Source organism: Lissotriton helveticus, chromosome 10, assembly GCF_964261635.1.
Source record: "Lissotriton helveticus chromosome 10, aLisHel1.1, whole genome shotgun sequence".
In the NCBI taxonomy this organism is placed as follows: Eukaryota; Metazoa; Chordata; class Amphibia; order Caudata; family Salamandridae; genus Lissotriton; species Lissotriton helveticus.
In genome coordinates, this window is record NC_136071.1 from 1174007057 (window position 1) to 1174028444 (window position 21388).

The 21388-nt window shown below is 45.3% G+C and overlaps 1 protein-coding gene across 1 annotated transcript in view; it reads left to right on the plus strand.

Annotated features, from left to right (window-relative positions):
* TBC1D5 (TBC1 domain family member 5) overlaps window positions 1-21388 on the plus strand; it is a 1704599-nt gene that overhangs the window by 96268 nt on the left and 1586943 nt on the right. The gene's annotated exons all lie outside the window — the stretch shown is intronic.

The window sequence follows — 21388 nt, forward strand, 5'->3', positions numbered from 1 at the left end:
CTCTGTCATACGCGCTGAAATTGAGGTACTTTTTAAAATAACTTTTTGGACTGTGATACTACTTTCCCCTCCCACCCACGACTTAAATCCTCACGTACCTGTCTACCCCACAACATTCACTGGGAGTCAGGGTTGGATTGGGATTGAAAATCGGCCCGGGCACGCAAAAAAAAAAAACGGCCCACATTTGCATAATCACTCCTCAGCCAAACCACTGCTGCTTTGGCGTAATCTTATAAAACAACTTTAGGAGGGGAGGGGGTAAAAAATGCACGCATTAGTTTACAATGGTGAAACAAGTGAGGCCACTTCTACTCAGGCCCCCTGCCCCCGCTCAGTATGTGCACACATTAATGGGCCTGCCAGCGCAACAAAGGGAATGATACCTCTGCCTGTAGCAAAACGGAGGTAATAGAAAGGCCACTCAGACACCCACTGGGCCGCTGGCTCTGTTCGAACAAAAGAGACTGTTCCCAAATGGTCCCCCAGACTGCTAAAAAAAGAAGCCCACAGCAGAACTCGGACACCGGCCCCTCTGGCATTGCCCGAATGCCCACGTTGCCAATCCGACGCTTCTGGGAGTCCCACTGTTCTGTGCATGTTTTACCTACTCCTTAATGGGCCAGTTTCACCTCCAGATTGCCTACTAGTAAAGGTAATTCCAATATCTTTAGAGATGGCCAAATGACTCAGATAATAAAAAGGGTAACCAATATTAACCTCACACATGCAATGCAGAAAATGAAACAAACCAGAAATAGATTAAGGAAAGAGCTGATTAAATTTCCAGATAAAGAAGAAACTAAAACTGCCCTGAAAGTGGCAAATAAAAATTTAAAGAAGATAATATGGAATGAAAAAACTGAAGCCAATAACGCTCTTTCGACTCGTATATTTTATGCAAGTAACCTAGTAAATTCGAGGGAGTTCTGGAAGATGGTAAACACCTTAAATAGGCCGGATAAAGCGGTAGTCTCATCAGTATTGACTGAAACTGAATGGGTACATTTTTTAAGCTATCATCTAAATCCGCATCCAGCAGTACAGGTACTTGAGGACCATAGCCCATGGAAGGAAACTGCGATAACAAATCAAGAACCAGTCATAGAAATAACACAGGAGCAGATAGTTAAACTATATAAAGAAGCAGAAAGATGGAGCACCAGGACCGAACGGGATACCCTTTCTGTATACAAAGATGATCCGGAAACATAGGCCGAAGTACTTGTAAAGGTCTTTAAAGAAATAGTTAGTAAAGGGGAGATACCTGAAAGCTGGAGAGGTTCCTTAATATCCCCAATTTTTTAAAAAGGAGACTGGGCGCTTCCTGAAAGCTATCGTTTAATAACGCTACAGGACACTGATGCAAAACTCTTTGCAGCCTATCTGCTAACAATCTTATCCGACTTGGTGAAAAAGAATAACATTCTTCCGCCAAACCAAACCGGCTTCATTAAAGGACTTGGTACATCCTCCACTATCCTGGCACTATCTATTTTAATGGAAAAGGCAATCTTAAACGGCGAATCACTATTTCTATGTTTTGTTGATTTTAAATCCGCTTTTGACTGTGTCAACAGAGATCTTTTATGGAAAAAGTTACAAGCACAAGGGATTCCTCAGCCTTTAATATACCTGATCAGTCTCCTGTATACAAAAACTTCGGCCAAAGTTCGCATTGGGAACTGCAGATCATTAACTGAGGAAATACCAACGCTTGGCTGTGTGAAGCAAGGCTGCGTATTGGCACCTTTATTATTTAATCTGTTTTTAGCTGATCTAACTGAAGCATTGAATAGGATAAATGCCCACCCACCGAAACTTGCAGATAAGCACATATCAAATTTGCTATATGCAGATGATGTTATTCTATTAAGCAGAACAAAGGTAGGCTTGCAAAGGTTAATTACATGTACACAGGAGTACGCAATAAAAAATAAAATGGTAATAAATGAATCAAAATCTAAAGTTATGGTTGTCTCAAAAAATCCATGAAGGAAATATAATATGAAATGGTTCTTAGGTAAGGAAAAACTGGAGCAACCTAAAACCTATAGATACCTAGGACTGGTTTTTTATGACCATGGTAGCTTTAAACCCCAGAAATTGGACATCGCCCGGAAGGCGAACTCCCTAACAGGTGCATTTGGTATGATAAGAAAGTCCACCAGCAACTTAACCTACCAGCCACTACTCAAAGTCATATCTGCAAAATTGTTACCCTCCCTAACCTGTGGCAGTGAGGCATTAAACGGAAAGGATGCAATAACAATAAACAAAGAGATCTCAAACTTTTCGATCCCTTTTCTGTTTACCTAAAAATGCCTCACAGTCCCAAATTAGACTAGAATTCGGCTTGAACAACCAACTGCATGCACGGATGGGTAACACAATTAAAGTATGATATAGGGTAAAAAATGACAAGGACAATTTAATCTCAGAGCTTTTATGGAAAGAAGTAGAGGGCAATAATAAATTATCTGTTTGGAAGTATCTCGAGAAGGCTTTGGATGAATTTGGGCTTAAGGAGACTTGGATGACCACTATTCCTCAGGAATCTTAAAAAAAAAATTGTAAATAAGACAACTGATATCCTATCTGTGATAAGTGACAAAGAGTCCCTGGTCAAAAGGAAACATGCTTGGTCTATAATAAACAGTTACAAAAAAAAGAGTCCGCAACAATATTTGAATACAGCTTGGACTTGGAAATATAAAAATATATTCATGAAAGCTCGATTCGGAATCCTGCCCGGAGAATCTCATGCACTGCCATGGAAAAAGCTTGAAAATAATATATCATGACGGCTGTGTAACACAGGAGAGGAAAATTTTATACATCTATTGTGCCTCTGCCCAGAACTATAAAATGAAAGATTAACACTTTTAAAAAGGCACTTCAATAAAAGATCAATAAGGACATGTAGACAAGCACTAATCCAGTGTCTCTGCCTGGAAGATATACATACTAACTCTGCCCTCTCAAAATTCTTAACAAGTGCATGGAAAAAACTTGAATTTTTATAATATTAACTATTATACTGTTTACATTTCTAAATTTTTAATCATATGAAATTATCGCTTATTTTTTAAAAACTCATCGCCCTTTTACTGTATTACTATAATTGAAATGTTCTATTGTGTGTTCTCTTTTGGTAAAGATTTTAAATAATCAATCAATAAACATTATCTAGCCATCTATCCAAAAACCTACTCCTCTAGTCCTTTTGACAGGAATTGCTGTACCTGCTGTTATCCATCACATGTACAAATCCACGCAGTTTGTGCAATAGTTTCCGCTCTTGTTTGAGTGGGGACAGTTTGCAACTCCTGCCATGGAGGGAGGGGCGTGGTAGGCCACTACGGCTGGGTGTGTCGGTGGTGGCTTGCTCTTAGCTCCAAAGGCCCCGCTCTTCTTTATCTGTGCGAGAAGCACAAAGATGGCGGCTGTAGGTCTCTGATTGTCCCACCCCAGCCTCCCAGCATGCGGTACACGCAGCCACAGACTACAACGGATATGTGTGCATGCTCCCACTGCAGCCTGGCTTTCGACTTTGTTTATGTTCAGAGCAAGAGTGAATTTTGAGACCGCTTTAACTTACCGCTGGTAGCTTTAGAGGATCCATACTTTGTAAGATAGCATGTTTCCAGCTACATGCATCAATGTATGGAGGCGTCTTGTGATATTCACAACCTATTGATATATTTAGCCACTCAAGCGACCTGACCACCAGCTTGTCCATGGATCACAGATATACTGTGTCTTTCTAAACTACTGCAGGCCATAGTTTGCAAGTTACTATCCCGGTCTGCGAAAATTTAAAAATAAGTGTTTCCTACCTCTCACTGCATATTTTGGTTTTAAGTTGGCCAAATTGCGGTATTTCACAACTGTGCTGTGAATGTTTCATGCTTCCACAATTCTTACTCTGCTCTGAAAACTGACTGAACACTTTGCCTCCATCTCTAGAAGTTGTAGCGTTGCCTCTTCAAACTACTACTTTAAAGTGAGTCTCTTACATCACATGCATGATTTTTATTCACAGATCAAACATGACCCGTTTGCTGGCCCGCTCTTTACATGTGAACGCTGTACACCGTAACTTATTTAACAACATATTCTATGTGGTTGTATAAGCTGTGAATTCCTATTTTTCTCAATTCTCGAGTTAGTGGTTACCTTTGCAGATTTTGCTGGTAAACTAAATGATCGCTGCTGCTAGAACGTTGTCTGTGCTAGTTTACAAAAATTAGGTTTCCATGGTTTATGACCGATTTTTTTTTTGGGGGGGGGCGGGAAGTCTCTTGCACTTGTGTGAATTACTTGTTTCGTTGGCTTTGTTTTGTTGTTGTTGGTGTGTGACACTGTTAGAAATGGGGGTCTCTAGTTGGCAGATGTAGGTACCTTACTCCAAATAGGAACCCTTCTTTCTAGTCAGTTAAGGGAGTTACACTCCTAAAATAACCCCTGCTCTCACCCCCTTGGTAGCTTGGCACAAGCAGTCAGGCTTATCGTAGAGGCAGTGTGTAAAGAATTTGCACATAACCAACAGTAATACAGTGTACGCACTACAAAAGGACACCACACCAGTTTAGAAAAATATCCAATATTTTTATATACTCCGGACATAACCAAAAATGATAAAATCCACAATACAGTACTTAGAAATCTTCAGTTATCAAAATAACCTTGAAAAACAGTTCCTTGAAGTCGATAGCTCCCTCTGGGGCTGTCACGGCGTCATGAACAAACAAATCCAAACCGTTCTGGCTGACCGCGGCGTCGCAGGCCAGCTACGGTGTCGGAAAGACCCGCAAAACAGTAGTTTTAGAAATGCAGGGCATCTGCGACCTCTCGTTGAGCTTACGAAAGCACGGCATCCGCAGGTGCTGATTCCGGAGGTCGGTGCAGGAGTCGTCAGACCCTCGAAGTCACACGCGTTGCAGATCAAACTCCTTGCGGTTGAAGTCAGGAGTGTTGGCGTCGGCAGGCAACGGGTGCTGCGGTGCGAAGTGGTGCGGTGTGCGATGCCTTCTGGTCAAGATGCAAGCTGTGGCTTGGTGGCGGTGTCAGATGTCTGTGAGACCGTGGTCGCGGTGCGAAGTGATGCGGTACTCGTCGCGTTGCTGGCAGGTCACAGTGCAAGCAGCGGTGTGGTCGTTGCTAAAGCACTGTTGTCGGCTGACTAACTGGAGTCGATGGCACCGGCGTTGGTAGGCCAAGGCTGCGGTGCGATATGAGGGTGTTGCATCATGTAACTTTATGAGCGGTGCCCCCGAACCACAGTGCAAGCAGCGGCATCTATTTCTGCATGGAGCGTCGTCGGGGATCATGAAGGGAGGTGGTGCGGAGTGTGGTGCCCACAGGCCGGGGTGCGATCAGCAGCTCTTTGCCGGAGTCAGCAGGCATCGTCTGTGAGACCAGGGTCGCGGTGTGGCGTTGCGGCGGTGCCCTCTGCGGTGCCTTCAGGACAGTGAGTCGACAGTGGCGTCGTAGACGGCGTCTGGCTGTTTTTTCTTCTGTTGCAGCACAAAACACACAGTCCCCAGTGCTGAGGGCAGAAGAACTTGAAGTCTTTGCTGTTCCTCTGACTTCTTGAACAGGGGGCAAGCTGTACCTCAATCCCTTGGAGACACTCACAAAAGTAGATCGCAGAAAAGTCAGTCCAGTCCTTTCACTGCCCAAGACAGAAGCAGCCACTGCAGGCCAACACAGCAGAGTGGTAGTTCCTCCACACAGCTTCACCAGCTCTTCTTCTTGGCAGTCTTCTTGGTCCAAAAGAGTTCTAAAGTTCTGGGGTCTGGGCCCCAATATTTTTACCACCAAATCATCTGTTCTCTGTAGGCAGAGAGTGTACAGTGTCTGTATCCAGCCCAAACCAGTTCTGTCCTCTTTGGTGCAGCTTCCTGGCAGGAGGTGGAGACAGCATTGTCCAAGGCAGACAGGGCCTATTCAGGTGCAAGGGAAATCTCCTCTCACCACTCTGAATGCAGCCCAGGTCTATTCAGCACAGCCCTGACTCATTCAGGAAAGGCAGGACACACATCAACCCAGCGGTGGCCGTCTGAGAGAATGCACCTCCCCAACTCCTGTCACTCCAAAGTCAGACGGTCAATACACATCCTAGCAGAGGCACACAGGATGGATAAGCAAGAAAATACCTACTTTCTAAAAGGGGTATTTTCAAACGCAGAATGTAAAAATCACCTTTACTAAAAGATGCATCTTTAGATTCTGAGTTCAGGCATACTAAACTTTATTTTCCTATCTTGTCCCAATGCAAAGTTATATTTATAAGATGTTATAAAATAACTCCCATGCTTTCCTATGGGGCAGATAGCCTTACATTAGTGAAAAAACGAAATTGGCAGTAATTCACTATCAGGACATGCCACACACGCATGTCCTACCTTTCACATACACTGCACCCTGCCCACAAGGTACCTTGGGCCTACCTTAGGGATGACTGATATGTAAGAAAAGAGCAGGTTAGGGCCAGGCAAGTGGGTTCACTTGCCAAGTCGACAATGCAGTTACAAACTGCGCCCAGACTATGCAGTGGCAGGTCAGAGTTACCTTTTCAGGGCTACTCATGTGGGTGGCACAATCAGTGCTGCAGGCCCACTAGTAGTATCTGATTTACAGGCCCTGGAACAATCCATGCACTTTACTAGAGACTGATTAGTAAATCAAATATGCCAATCATGGAAGCACCAATCCATAACACAATGTACACCGAGCGCATATGCACTTTAGCACTGATCAGCAGTGATAAAGTGCCCAGAGTCCTAAAACCAACAACAGCAGGTCGGGGAAAAATAGGAGGAAGAAGCTAAACGTTTGGGGAAAACCCTGCAAAAAGGGCCATCTCCAACAGACACGTGCATCAATGTGTAAACAAATGAATACTTAGTTCCCCAGAGTAAAAAGGAAGGGAGGAGGTGTAAAGAGATGGAGATGGGCCAGAGGCAGGGAACAATGTGTTCCCTTGTTGGAACTAGGGGACCTCACACACCCAGGAACCTAGGTGTCATGCTTCATCATTGGTCTCCTGCTCCTCGTCAGACTGGCGCTGCAATGTCTGACGGGCGCCGTAGGCGCTCTTTGATGGAGATCTTCTGTTCCAGCCAATTTTTGTGTGCGTGTGAGGGGTCTGGTGTAAGTGTAGTCGTGAGGGATAGGTGAGGTTTAAAAGAAGGTGAGTCAGTCCACAGTGAACTTTATTGGGGTGGCTGGCTCCCTTATTAAAAGGGGTGGGAGGGGAGAAAGGAACTGTTTAAACTACAGTGAACTTGCTCAACCGTCTAGGAAGGTCGACATGTTTCATGCCTGTTTGGCAATTCTTCAGGACCTCAAGTGTTGGGTACTACACAGTGAAAATAAACAAAAAGGATTTAAGAAAAGATTTTGAATACAACCTCATTGGGTCAATCATGGAGCAAGCCAGCAGGTCTTGCTCTAGAGGGGAACCTAGAGGAGACCAGTAGAAGGAATGTAATTTAGCATTTTGAGTTACATATTCCTTCAATAACTAGGTTCCAAACCAATTTCTCCATACACCATACAGCACCAATACACAGGGTGGCGCTTCAATCACACAATAGTGGGCACACTCGTTTGTAATGAGACCACTCATAAGGTATCAGGGAGTGTTATTGGAGACTGGCACTGTTAAGGACAATGCAAGCAACCCAAGAGTAAAAAGGAAATAAAAATAAAAATTAATTATAAAAGAAGAGGTACAATATAGCATACAGCGATGACTGGATCAATGCTTACCCTAAGAACAACCCTAGTGGACCCCGCAGTCTGTTCCCGTGGGGCAGTTCGTGTGGTTGGACACCTGTAAGAAAGAAACACATACAGGCACCCAACCGGGTATGTTTATCTCGTGCAGGGTAGAATGAAAAGGCCAAGTGGGTGTAGGTACCCCCTGCCTAATACGAGGACAGTAAGTAAATGGATGTTAGACCCAAAGAAAGACAAATCAGTCCTCCACTCGGGTCCCTGAGTCAGCCCTCGACGCAGGCGAGCCCCTGTGTTGAAAGCGTAGCAGGGCTGTGAGGATTGCCGGCCCCGCACGGGTGTTAGGAGGCGGAACTGTCAAGAGGATCAGTAACCGTCCGTGTGCCGGCCACAACACTGCGGGCGCCAGGTAACCCCCCGGGGGAGGGGGGCCCTGAAACGACAGACCAACCGTGAGGAATCCAGCGTGTCAGAGACCGCACTTCAGAGCAGAGCCGAGGGATCTGACCAGTCTCTTGCTCCGGTAAAACCAACCATCAAATCACAGTGTCCACCATTAGAGTGGGCATAATTTCGCATCCACGCTTACCTTGTATGACGAACAGCCTGGGCAAAAACCTACCCACACCACGAGGCGCATCAATGTACCTGGCTCTGTAATTGCATTGTGTACCTCCACCTTATTGCATAAAGTTCGGCAGCTTAATTCCTGGCTTTGTGCGTCGCCTTGACTTCTCGCGACTAAATGAGAGAAGAAATCATCTCACTCTACCATAGGATATACCTGTAATGTGTCCTAGGCGTTCTGTAGGGTCGAGCCTGACTGAGTCATGTTCTTGCGTATGCGCCACACTATTGTTTACAAAAAGGGTACCTCCCCCCTCGTTGCTTACCATTTAAAGGCCGCAGTGTCACTTCTTCTTTGCTGCCTCCTATTTGGCCTGGCCAGGCATTGCTTCTGGTTTCTTTTCTGGCGCCTGCACCATGCACAGATTGATTCTTCTTAATTAGGGTCTTTCTGCTGCTCACGTTGTGATTAAAGGTACTTTTTAAAAAAGTTGCTTGGACGAAGTTGCTTCTTTCCCCTCCCACCCACCACTTCTCTGTGTTGCTGCCCCCCGCCCTCACCTCACTGCACGCGTTGAGATTGAGGTACTTCTTTAATTTATTTGTACTGTTTTCCTGCATGCTACTCTTGCCTTATCTCCATCTGGCTGGCTCTAAGGCCCTGCGACAGGTGCGGCGGCACTGGGTGCTGACTTCGGGTGGGGGCGTTGTGTTTTCAAGTATATTATGGGCCTCCAGCGATTTTCAGGCAACACTAAAAATGTCAAGGTAACTCAAGCGATGTAATCTTCCTCGAGACAGATCGGAGGTTTGTCTAGTGGAAGTTCTGACACGTGCAAAGGTAGCACAGAGGGTTAATATGCCTGCTGCAAAGAACACGCACCATTCAGATCACAAAGTGTATATAATGTAAATTGGTCAGTGGGTTACTAATTTTGTCTGAGCGATCCTTTTTGTTACTTGCAGTTTATGAGTTATAATAGTAACGGAACAGTCAGCTATTGACTGTCATCAAAGAGCTGCATGAAAACTGCAAGGTACAGGGTCGCGCGTTATGATTTTTTTCCCCAGTCTCTCATGTTGGAAAAAGGGTTCATTTGGATAAAAATAAATTCTGATTATGAAAGTGACCCCCCCCCCCCCCCACACTATGATGTTATATTTTTTTATTCTGAGTTTGTGCTTCTTTAGACCAAGCACTATTACACTATACTCACTACCAGTATGGATGACATGACTCCTGCAACTTGTAGTCCTAGGTCTTACATAATATTTCCTGTACACTGATTTACACACCTATGCTTGATTGTCTCTCTCTAGTGTGTGTGATGTAAAGTGCTCTCACACCCTAGACTTGTATGAGTGGTGGCGACAGCACTATAAAGCTCATTGAATGCATCTGAGAGAGACCTGAGGGGCACTAATAAAGGATGGTAGTGAGGGAATCTATGGCGGAGGTGGTCATTGGGGGGTGCCAACAAATATTGTCGCTCTAGGCGCCACCAGCGATAAAACCGGCTTCCAAGCAAGACAAAGCAATTTTGGGCTACTATTTCTATTTTTTACTTTGTTTTTGTTTTCTGGTGTGGTGCTGTTGCTCCATTCCCCCGCACCCTTCCATGTTGCTCCACCCCCATCCAATTCCTGCCCCTCATCACACAAAGCACTTTCGAGCTACTATATATATATTTTTTGCCCCCATCATCTTTCCGCTGTTACTTTTTATTTATCTTTGTATTTCTGCTATTTTTTGGCATGGTACGGTTGCTCAATTTCCCACACCACACTCTTGTTGCTCCCTCCCGCACTCCCATATCTTCTTTCTGCCCCTAAACAACAAATGGTGAGTTTGAGCCACTATTTTTAGAGATTTTTTTATTTAATTTTTTTTACATTTACCTATCTATCTCAGATCGGAACATTGAAAATATAATTAAAACTTAGTTTCAGAATGGTTGTGCATACGTCCTCAAGCAAGAGCACGCCTCCAAAAAGAGTCTGCCATGTCACACTTTAAAACATTATTGATATAAAAATGCTGCACCGTGTAGGCAACTGATGCTGTACAACACTGGCAAAAAAGTCATTAGCAAGGCCAATAAGTCTCGAAGGCGAGACGTATTGGCTTGGCTAGGGCTGTAAAATCTGAAACCATAAATTACATATCTTCTTAAATTTGAAGTAATTATTCTTTAAAATTGACAGGTCGAATTCTGTTATGACTAAAGTGAGCAGTACACAATTTGAATCACATCATCAAATAAGTTGAGGTCATTTGTATGAGCATTCTTTGTATGGCAGATGGCCCACCTTCCCAGAGAGTGACCGAGCCTCGGCCCAGTGGCGAGAGAGCACACACCTGTTCTGCGCCAATCAGAAGGTCTGAACTGCCACTGGTTGTAGAACACTCCCTGCCCTGATCAGATGTAGGACGGATTATTGTATCAGAATCCCTCAAGAAGGAAAGTTGGGAAAATCTGTGATGGAAAATTTGAGAAAGCACCGCGATGTACGGCAGTTGTACTGTGAGAAAGGGTCTATGTAGCGGCAGGTCTGTGTGAGTTTTATAAGCTACACATCAGAGGTCTCTTTTTGGTCGCCTAAGCCACCCGGCGAAGTTAATATTGATCTATATATGTTCTTGTTGAAACTTCCAAGAAAGAAGGAAGGCAGCGGTCAGAAGGGTGACCTTCTCGGAGATTTGTTGCACTCTTTGCCTCTTTAAAAGTTGATGTGTTTTGACCAACCCTGGCCTTCTTCTGGAATATCTGAGCTCAGGATAGTTATGAGCAAGACCAGCGTCGGTCAGAATGTGTCCACTTAATGGAAACGCGCAATAAAGCTTCGAGACCACCGCTGGTCTGGGTGCTGCCTTCATCATTCTTGGAAATTTGAAAAAACTGTATATATAGAAGAGCTTCATCCTATGCCTCAGATCTGCCTGGAGGAGGTATGTGTTGCGGTAATCAAGAATCCGTGCAGGAGTGTCATTAATAAGTGTATATGTGTACCTGGAGAGTAATATGATAATTATTACCGTTGGTGATTGTTGCTAGGACACACAGGAGGCAAAGCCTCAGTTGTGTAATGCTCTCCACAGTATTAATATGAAGCCTATTAACTGGGTGTGTATTTGTGTGTGTGTGTGTGTGTGTGTGTGTGTGTGTGTATGTATATATATCTCTAATATATATATATAATATTTATATGTATGTATGTTTATGCCTTACTTATTTATCATCTGCTGTATTTATGAACAAAGTTATTTAACAAAAAAACATGATAAAAGGCGTTAAATCTACGTTCTGAGATAAATTCACATTGCCCAGGCCTCCTGACTAATACTAGTTTTTCCGTCGGACGGGTCATTGTAACATCCTGTGAGATAATACCAGTGTTTTCTCTTGCACAGTGATAATAACAAGGAAATTGACCTGCACACTGTAGTAGTTAATCTGTACATTTGCGTTTATTAGTACACCTTTTCCAAATAAGTGTGATTGGGCCACATTTATTTTTATTCATGTGGCATAAATGCATTTATGACTTGGCAGGAAAATAAATATGGTCAGTAACACGTTATTTAGAGCAGCTGTGTTAATAAACAGATTGTTTTACTGCAGTGCCAAGGCCAGTTTCTATATTTTCATACTGTTTGCTGCCTCCCACATTACATGAAACCATGACATTACACAGGGATGCAACTCTTCTTATAGGTGATAGCTTTTTGAGTGTAATTTTACTTAACTGCGCGAGTTAAACCCTAGCATCCAGGTTTTGTGTTCATAACTTTTTTAAATAAACACACTCAATCCTAGCCCTACACTATTTAAGCAGACATATCAAATGTGATATGCTACTAACTAGTCATTATTGTTGGGGGGTGGGGGGTGTATTGTGTACACTCTTGGCTTCCCCATTCTGCATCATGGCTCCCACCCACACAACAGTGATGAGGAATTCTACATTACCCTCTGCAGCCTTGCACATACACTGTATGTCACCAATGCCCTTTCAAAGGTTTCAATGGATACTTGTGTGAATGCATGCACTGCCCGACGTTCAGAAAGGCTACAGGCTTGCGTATCGCCATCCGACCATCCGATTATGCGGTGAAGTCCAGACCTCTGTGCACGTTGGCTACCCCGGAGATGCTACTCAACCTCTTTTTCCGCGACTGTACCCGGTGACACTCCAGCGGAATGAGCTACCCAAAAACCTTGATTATTTTACTAAACTCATTCATGCACCTAATGCTATTTTTAAAAGCGAACTCAACCGAGTACAGAGAAAATGTGTGCTCCTTAATGAGGAGCACATACGCTTGGGTTATGAATTTGAAGGAGAAAATCAAGCGGAATCCTGTTTTAAAATTTTAATTGGTCGCACACCTGGTTGGCGGTAATGCTCTCCGAAGGAGGGGCGTAAATGTTACTTTTGGTGCAGATATGGGTGTAGGGGTGCTTCAAGGGTGCTGTGGAGTTCTTGCAAGTGTGGTGGAAACAAATATTGCAATACGATCAAAACAAACCAATACAGTAGGTGAAGACATTTCCACAAATTGTTAGTGCGCTGTATAGTTTTATCAATGAAACGGTATGTCTGTTCAAATCACTATCAGCCAGATGCATCAACAGATGGAATTACGATTCCTAAATAGCGATTTTTAAGGAATCGCGTTTTAGGAATTGCAAAAGACCATGCATGTAGGAATCGCTATAAAAATAGCGATTCCTACACTTTCCTTAATTGCGACTCCGAAATTGCGAGTCGCAATTAAGGAATACCTCCCCATTCATTCCTATGGGCCAGGAGGCCCATGGGAATGAATGGGAAGACATTCTCAATTTGCGATTAGCAATTAGCGAATCGCAAATTGAGAATGCAATTTCAATGGTGCAGGGGTGTCCTTTGGACACCCTGTTGCAACCCTGAAATTAATTTGTGCACATATGTTGCGCACACACATGCCCTAAGGGCATGTGTGTGCGCAACATGAAACTTTGAAAAATGCACAAAAGTGCATTTTTCAAAGTTTTTGCAAATTACCATGAAGTTCAACTTCATGGTAATTTGCTCCCACTATTAGCGAAATCGCTAATTTTTTTTACTTTGTTGCATTGCATTTAAGGAATCTCAATTTGGGATTCCTTAAATGCAATCGCAATTTAAGGAATCTCAATTTAGAGATTCCTTAAATTGCGATTTTTGCATTTGGGATGATGCATCCCTAATGCAAAAATACAGGTCGCAAAGGGGCAGATTCTGAGAATCTGACCGTTTTTTAGGTTGATGTATCTGGCTGTAAATCTCCCTGTGCCTAACAAAAATGAATGTGTCCTTCTGTAACGAAACTGGTGCTCATATAAAGTGCTCTGATACCCAATGTCTCATGTCTAGTTTGTGCTATATAAAACTCTATTAAAAAATAATACAAAAAAATAAGGGGCAACAACCAGCATCTTGTGGACTCCAAACAGAATTGAAATCCAAGGCCTGATGTCTTTTGAAATGAGCAATTTTTTATGAGTTCCAGGCAGTGGGGCAAAGATTCTAGAAAGAATGCTCCTCAGGAGACCCAAGTGCAAATCTGCACAACTCAGTGTGTTTGAACGCGGTGGTGGAGAATGTTATTTTTTTTTAATGGAAGCCGCAAAAATGCATCACATAAATGACCGTGTCCAGCCACACACAAAAAAGCGAAATTGAGTGAGCTGAGGCCGAATGCTGAAAGTGCTAGGGCCCAGTATAACAGTGGCATTAGGACACCTCTGGGGGTTCATGGTACTGGGACACCATTTAGGGGAGAACCCAGTTAAAGGCCCAGCTGGTCTCGAGTCCTTCTGAGAGATGCTGGAAGTGAGGTAGCTCACGCGACACCATTCCCTCCTCACATGGTCTCTAGTCGCACAACACGTGGTAGAAGAGGGCAGGGCACAAGTCTCTCAATTTATGTATCAGGGTATGCAGTACCCTATTTTTGGGGCTGGTGATCAGGCCTATATCCGGAGTGGTGGTGGTGGATAATTGTGTCTAATCACAACATGGAGCAGCATCCGTGGACTGACGAATTGGGGAGTGCACTGGCTGGCAATCGAAGGGGCCAGCTAGAAAATATCTAATGGGTTCTCTGGAGCACAACTTTTCTGGTCACCTCAGGATTCACATCTGCAGTGTGTGTTATCAGCAGGAAAACTGGTGTCTCAGATGTGAATTGAGACCTACTGAAGTCTAAGTTTGTTTGAGGGTTGCAGCTAGGGGATGGATAGATGGGATAACTGGGCATATTTAAGGTTTGAGATCACGGTGGCCTTCAGTCACAATAGGACCAAGTCACCTGAATGAAGAGTTAGTTCATGGTCTGTAGAAAGATGGTGACTGACATCGAATCGACTATAGAAGCGTAGGCCTCAGACGGAGGGCCTACTAGGTATGGCGAATTTGCCCTCTTACCTGCCTAACAACATGGTAGGAATCCCAAGGGTATTCAAAATGTGAGATGGAATGGAAGATTTGGGCAGAGGGGGTTATTTCCAAGGTGGGAATTGCTGCCCCAAAGCTGCTGGAACTTGGAGACCCATAATTGAATGGCTGGTGGTAAAGAGGGTTGACTAGATCGCTCTGTAAATTCATACAGGCTCACCTGGATAAACCTTTGTTGCAAGTTTTAAAAGAATCTTAGCTCTGACCGTGGGCTCGGTGTTCGCACCTGAGAGCAGTGGAGCGGGTATGTTGCCAGCAGCATTCAAAGGGCTGGGTGAGAATAACATTGCGGCGCTAGAGCATGGCCTTTTTACCTAGGAATATATTTAAGAGGAGCCTCTGTATTAAGCAAGGACGCGGTTCAGGAGTTCTGGTTAGCTAGCGCCTCAGAGTGGCGACTACGCTTAGAATCCAAGAAGGAACCCTTGAGCAAGTAATGACCCTATCTAAGGAGCCACCCTCAGGGATAATGCAACAGTCTGGGTGCCAATGGAATTTTCCATATTTGGCCAAGTTATGAAAAAAGAAACAAAGAAAAACCAAAGGTGGTGATGGACGGAGCGTTGACAATACAAACACTCACCCCAAGTCAACTGATCTGGGTTTAATCTATCACCGTTCTTTAGCTCACTCCGCCACCCCAGTTCAGACATGGCCATATGCAAATCAGTCTGACCGTGTGCCTCATGGGAACAGTCCAGCCCGAACTGCCAAGCCATGTCTTCCCTGGACCGGAATCAAGATTCCCAGGACCGGTTTCTGGCATTACAGCCGTCTTCAGCCGGGCTTGCTTGACTCCAGTGGCAAAGTGAGCAAGGGACTCACGTCTGAGCATACCCTGCCAACTTAGGGCGAACAAAGAAAAACCAAAGGTGGTGATGGACGGAGCGTTGACAATACAAACACTCACCCCCAGTGAACTGATTTGGGTTTAATCCATCACCGTTCTTTAGCTCACTCCGCCTCCCCAGTTCAGACATGGCCATATGCATATCAGCCTGACCCTGTGCCTCATGGAAACAGTCCAGCCCGAACTGCCAAGCCATGTCTTCCCTGGACCGGAATCAAGCTTCCCAGGACCGGTTTCTGGCATTACAGCCGTCTTCAGCCGGGCTTGCTTGACTCCAGTGGCAAAAAGAAACAGCCAGGCGGTGTACCCGAGCCTGTGGGAAAGGGATGTTAACCACCTTCAGATACGGTGAGGCACAGATCAAACTGCACGTGAACGGAGCCAGGAATAATTCATCAATCAGCTCGTATTGCTAGGTATGTAGGACGGATGCTTGGGTGTAGATGGACGTTTACTCAACCCAGAGTTGTGAGTCCTCCGTGGCTCTTTCCTAAGAGCGTTGGACAGTGAGTGCTCCGACGTGGTCCGGATATGATCTTAGTTTGCCAGGTGAGCTGTAAACAAGAAATAGGACAAAGGTGTACGGACAGAATAAAGTTTGCAATGAGCGGTGTAGATTTCAGCATTGGAGGTGGGTCAAGGGAAAGTATTTTGAGGGTAACCGAGCCTGAGGCACAAGGCTGATCCCTCTGGACTCCCTTCAGGAAAGGTTCTCTCCCATGGGAATCAAACAAGTGGATATCCTTGTACTGGACACACATTGGGGTTTTATCGTAGGATCACAGCCCATCATAAGGCAGGAATCAATTGCAGATGGTTGGTGGTATATGTGACTCTCAGATGAAAGGAGGTAAAGCTGGTGTTGTCGTAATGGGCGGAGTCCAAGGAAGGTTTGTGTATTTGATGAGGTGGGGATGGTGGGTGTGCTGCGTTACCAAAGTCCTGCTCAAGCTGGGATACCCTTGGCTTCCATTATGTTGTCTCTGTGATGGATGGCTAAGTGAGCGAATGCTGAGATTCAGCTATTGGCTGATCACTGCCCCTGTGACCTGCGGTAGTGGTCAAAAAGTAGAAGATCTTAAATGGTAAAGTGCATGTCTTCATAGCTAGCAACCCGCAATATCCGACTCTTGTCCCAGTATGCCCGTGGAATCGGACAGGGCCTCTGAAAGCACTTCCCTTGGGCAGTGGGAGCCGAGGTAGCAGGATTCCAGTTGAAGCCTTCAACTGGACCCATGGTTTTAGGCTTAAAGTAAGCTGTGCGGCTGTAATTTATATATATATATTTTTTATTATTTTGGCGCCAGGACGCGTACTGGGTTGCATTGACACCTGTCCTGTAGAGTTGGGTTCCTGTAGGTTTAGAGAGAAGGCCCAGGGCAGTTGTCTATGGGGTGGTCAATCTCTTCCAGTCTATGGGGTGGTCAGTCCCATCAGCTAGCCCTACACTGGACATATCTTGCCTCCAAGCTGTTGGCTTTTGTTATCTCTTGAGCCTAGAGCGGGCCTGGTTTCAATTAGCCTATCACTACAGCCACTGTGCGTTTGCCATATCATCTTGATACAGCTCCCACCACAAACCATGCAGTTTCTTGGCGCCTTAACTAATAGGGGTTACATTTGTATAATTCCTAGTTGCTCCATTATAGAGCTCAGGAGGCTCCTGGAGTCGCGTGTGACCTGCAGCTGACACACGGTTCCCCGCAGCTCCACACACACCCTCAGAGCTGCCTTCCTTGTTTCTTCACGCACCAGAGGAGGGAGCCGAGGACCGGGGCTGATGTCGGACATGAAGGCACAGGGCGAGTGGACGGGATCCAGTCATCGCCCGCCTGCCTGTGCCAGGGTGAGGGAAGGAATCAGAAGCCACCGGTCCTGTATTGTCAACTCTATAAAATCTTAAGTGGAAGGAGGGCCGTTTACACAGATTTAATGTGACACACGGCGCTCCTGGGAGGAGAGAGTGAGTAGCACTGATCACATGCGGGGGGGGAGGGGGCCCACCTGAGGGCTGCTTTAGAGAGGGCTATTTACACAGATTGGATGTGACACACAGCGAAGGGTGAGGCTGGCAGGCTGCGCGCACGCTCCAGCACCCGGCCCACCTGTTTCACTAGGCGCTGTGCAGCAAAGGATGAATGAATGCTGCTCTGGGAGCCGCCACGCCTGAGGGCCTGCCTCAGGGAGGGCTGTTTAAACAGATTTAATGTGACACGAGCAGAGAGGAAATCTGGCTGATCACAGGAGGCTGGAGGGGGGCCTGGGCGCCCCTGGCCCACCTAGTCTGAGGCCTGCTTCAATCAGTCTATTGCCACACTTTCAGTGTAGCGCACAGAGGGGAAGGTGCGGCTAGTAGAGAATACATCTGGCCAATCACAGGCCCTCGAAGCTACTCACTACATGGATGGATGGATGGATGGATGGATGGGTGGATGGATGGAGCTCTTAAAGCCTCTTCACCCGACGGCCTGCTGCAAGGAGGGCTATTTTCACACATTTAGTCTGACAGGCGATGCTCCTAGAAGGACAGCTTCCATTCAGCTGATCACAAGCGCTGGGAGCCACCCCACCAGTTTCACTGCGCGGGATGGATGGATGGATGGATGGATGGAGAGATGGAGGCAGGGAGGGATGCTCTGGAGCCTCTCTACTTCAGGAGGACTGCAATGAGCTAAACAACTGAATGAATAAACAGTGGCACCAACGGGTGCTCTACCTGCTGGAGGCTACAACTTTCACCATCCCACTCCAGACCGGTTACCCATCCTCCATTCAGGTCTCTCCTTTGAGCAACCTGATAAATGATAACGCCCATCAATTACGGCACAAGTATGCACAACCGAACTTGCACCAGCTCCCCCAGAATGGTGCATTCCTGCTCTCCAACCCCTTCCTGACTCCCAGCTTGAACCATAGTGGTTGCTCACGTCAAAGCCTCTTACAGACAGATTAATGCCTAACTCAGTTGTGGTTATGTGATTTGTTCTATCCACCTGGATAAGGGTTTCACTATGCTTTATTCTTGTTAGACAGCAAGTTTTATCATTCGAGTGCACTAATCATCTGTGACGTATTGACTTTGGAAAGAGTAATGGGATCAGCGTTGATTGTCGCCACCAACCTCATTGGCTGACTCGGTGTAGACGACGAAGGTGTGAATCTCGAAGGGCTGTGATGGGGCCCGCCTCGAATCCGATAACTGATTCAGAGGGCCCAACTGTCACCGAGGGCGAACCCACCGGCGAGGATCCAGATAGGACACCTCCTACCTTCTTGGGGCCAGGAAGCACACTAAAGGGAGATTCGAGACCTAAAAACCTCATGCAGGGAAAATTAATATTCCCACATTGGGGCTAGAGTCTCCCCTTCTCCAGGATATTTAGGGAAGCTCAGGCGGACTCCTGTATATTCTCCATGACCCAAGGTTGGGAAACCGCATCAGAGACGAACTTACGTACTGACCACTCGTGCTTCGGAGCCTCCCGGGGCTTTCTTTCAATGTGATTCCAGGTGTAACCCATCTCCTTGCATTCAGCCTCGAGGCCTCGGCGCCAGGTGTTTCTTGGCCTTCCTCTTTTCACTTGAGTGTTCCAGGTGAGGGCTTTCATGATTTCTTAATGATCATGGACTTGGAAAGTTTCCTGCCATAGATCGTGTTTGTTGTTGCTGATGGTGTTTGGCCAGCAGACTTGGGGGATTATCCTCAGGCAGGTATTGATGAAGGTCTGGACTTTGTTGGTGGGGCTCACTGTTGTCCTCCAAGTAGCTGCTCTGTATAGAAGGAGCGATTTAACGTTGGTGTTAAAAAGCCTGATCTTGATTTGTAGCATTGGATTCTTGGTGCTCCAGATCGTCTTTAGTTTAAGGAAGATAGCCCTTGCTTTGGCATTACCGTCTATGCCGCCTTGCTGGTCTATAACACTACCATGGCCGGTTTGAAGCCCAGCTTCAAAAGGAGGAGGGTTATGGTGTGGCTAGCAACCTCACCATGTAAAAAAATCCTAGCCACAGAAACGTTAACTAGAAGACCAAAAGACATCCCAGCCTTGGGGAGAGAGTAATCTCCTTCACGGAGAACTATGACCCCTTGTGGTGAAAGACTTAGACACTTCAGGATTACAGCACTAAAATTCCAGCCAGTCATAGAATGATTGTGCTAGCTCAGAACTGTAGGGACATTTTTTAGCTGGAAGGAAGTCCGAAATTTCTGCAATTTAGAGGCGACCTAATAATCGGAAAAAAAGAGTATTTCCATGGGACCAAACTCCACAGAATTGCTCAAGATTACATGAAAGAGGCTTTCACCCCGACATTTTGACCAGGATTCTCTTTTTTTAGGGTCAAAGAAGACCTTATTATGAAGGCAAAAGAGATCCCCTGTTGTCTCTGGTCATTTTTTTGTGGGGAGTTTTCCCCGTTGTTGTCATGTGCTTGGCTGGACCATTTGGTACTTAAGAGTGACGCTGTCACGTCTAGCTACAGAGGCCCGGCCATTGGACCGACTATAGAAAGTCCACGTTGCTCTATTGAGTGTTGCGGTCTGTGGGCCATGTGTGCACTTTAACAATTGTTGTGGGTTCTTCTCGACTGGGGGGGTGGGCTCTTCCAAAGGTCTTCCCCTCCTGCACATTCTTTCTACCTGCGTCCACCTACTCCCTGAATGCTGCAGTGGATGTCTTGCTGTGCACTCAGTGGCTTTGGATGTGAAATCAGCCCAGTTTGAGGAATGTTATGTTGGGCGCTTTCAGAACCCGGTCCTTGTCGAAGCCCGAGGGCAGGTCACGTGAAACCTTTATCAGTTATAAACCCTCAAACTGTTTCTTTTCCTGAAAACTTGCATGTAATGTAGTATTTGTGACTCACTTTGAGGGTACTGTGTGTGAAGTATGGGTGCACATGTGAGTTAAATCTCATATCTGTTCCATTAAACCGATGATGTGTGACCTTTAACACTCCCACCTTCACAGTGATGGGGGTGCTACAGCCTGGACCTGCGTGCAAACCCCTCCGCCCAATCCTTTTCTGATTAGCAGGTTAAGTTACAGCTCTGGCCCTCTGCAATTGTCTCATCCAGTCCAAATTTCAATTTGCAAACAAAAATCTTTAAATTAATGTTGACGTATGCAGAAAGTAAGTTTACTTTTAAAAAATGCAGACCGTGTGCGATTTGTGCTGCTTTTCTGTTCACAAAAAGGCTTTCTACCAAGACTGGATTTTCTTTCAAGACTTTCTTGCAGTCCCCAAGAAGGAGCTGGTGTCGAGTGTTTAGGGCCCCTGGAATTTTAGGGGAATTGAAGCCCAAATTATGCTGAAGCATTTGGGGAAATTGTGTGATAGGACCGTGGGAAGGCAACAAAAGGCCAAGTATATACAGTATTATATGGCCTTTTATTTTGTTCTTCTGGTAATGTATTAGGCATTTATACGAAAGGGATCAAACGTTACAGAAAATGCGCTGGCTTCTTAAATAAAACTTTATACATAATATCATTAAAAAATAACTTTATATATATTATATTTAAAACGTTATCCGCTAATAATTTTGTTTTGGATAGAAACACTAACACCATTTTATTAACCACGCCCTCTTTACCTCTTAGAGAAAAACAGGCTGTGTAAAACGTATCCAGTATTGCAACGAAGCAAATAAAAACAACGTATTCGTTGATAATTCTTTTAATGAAAACTGCGCCCCATTCTGGTCGTAAGCTCTGCGTTTGCTTGTTTTTGCGCTATGTCCCC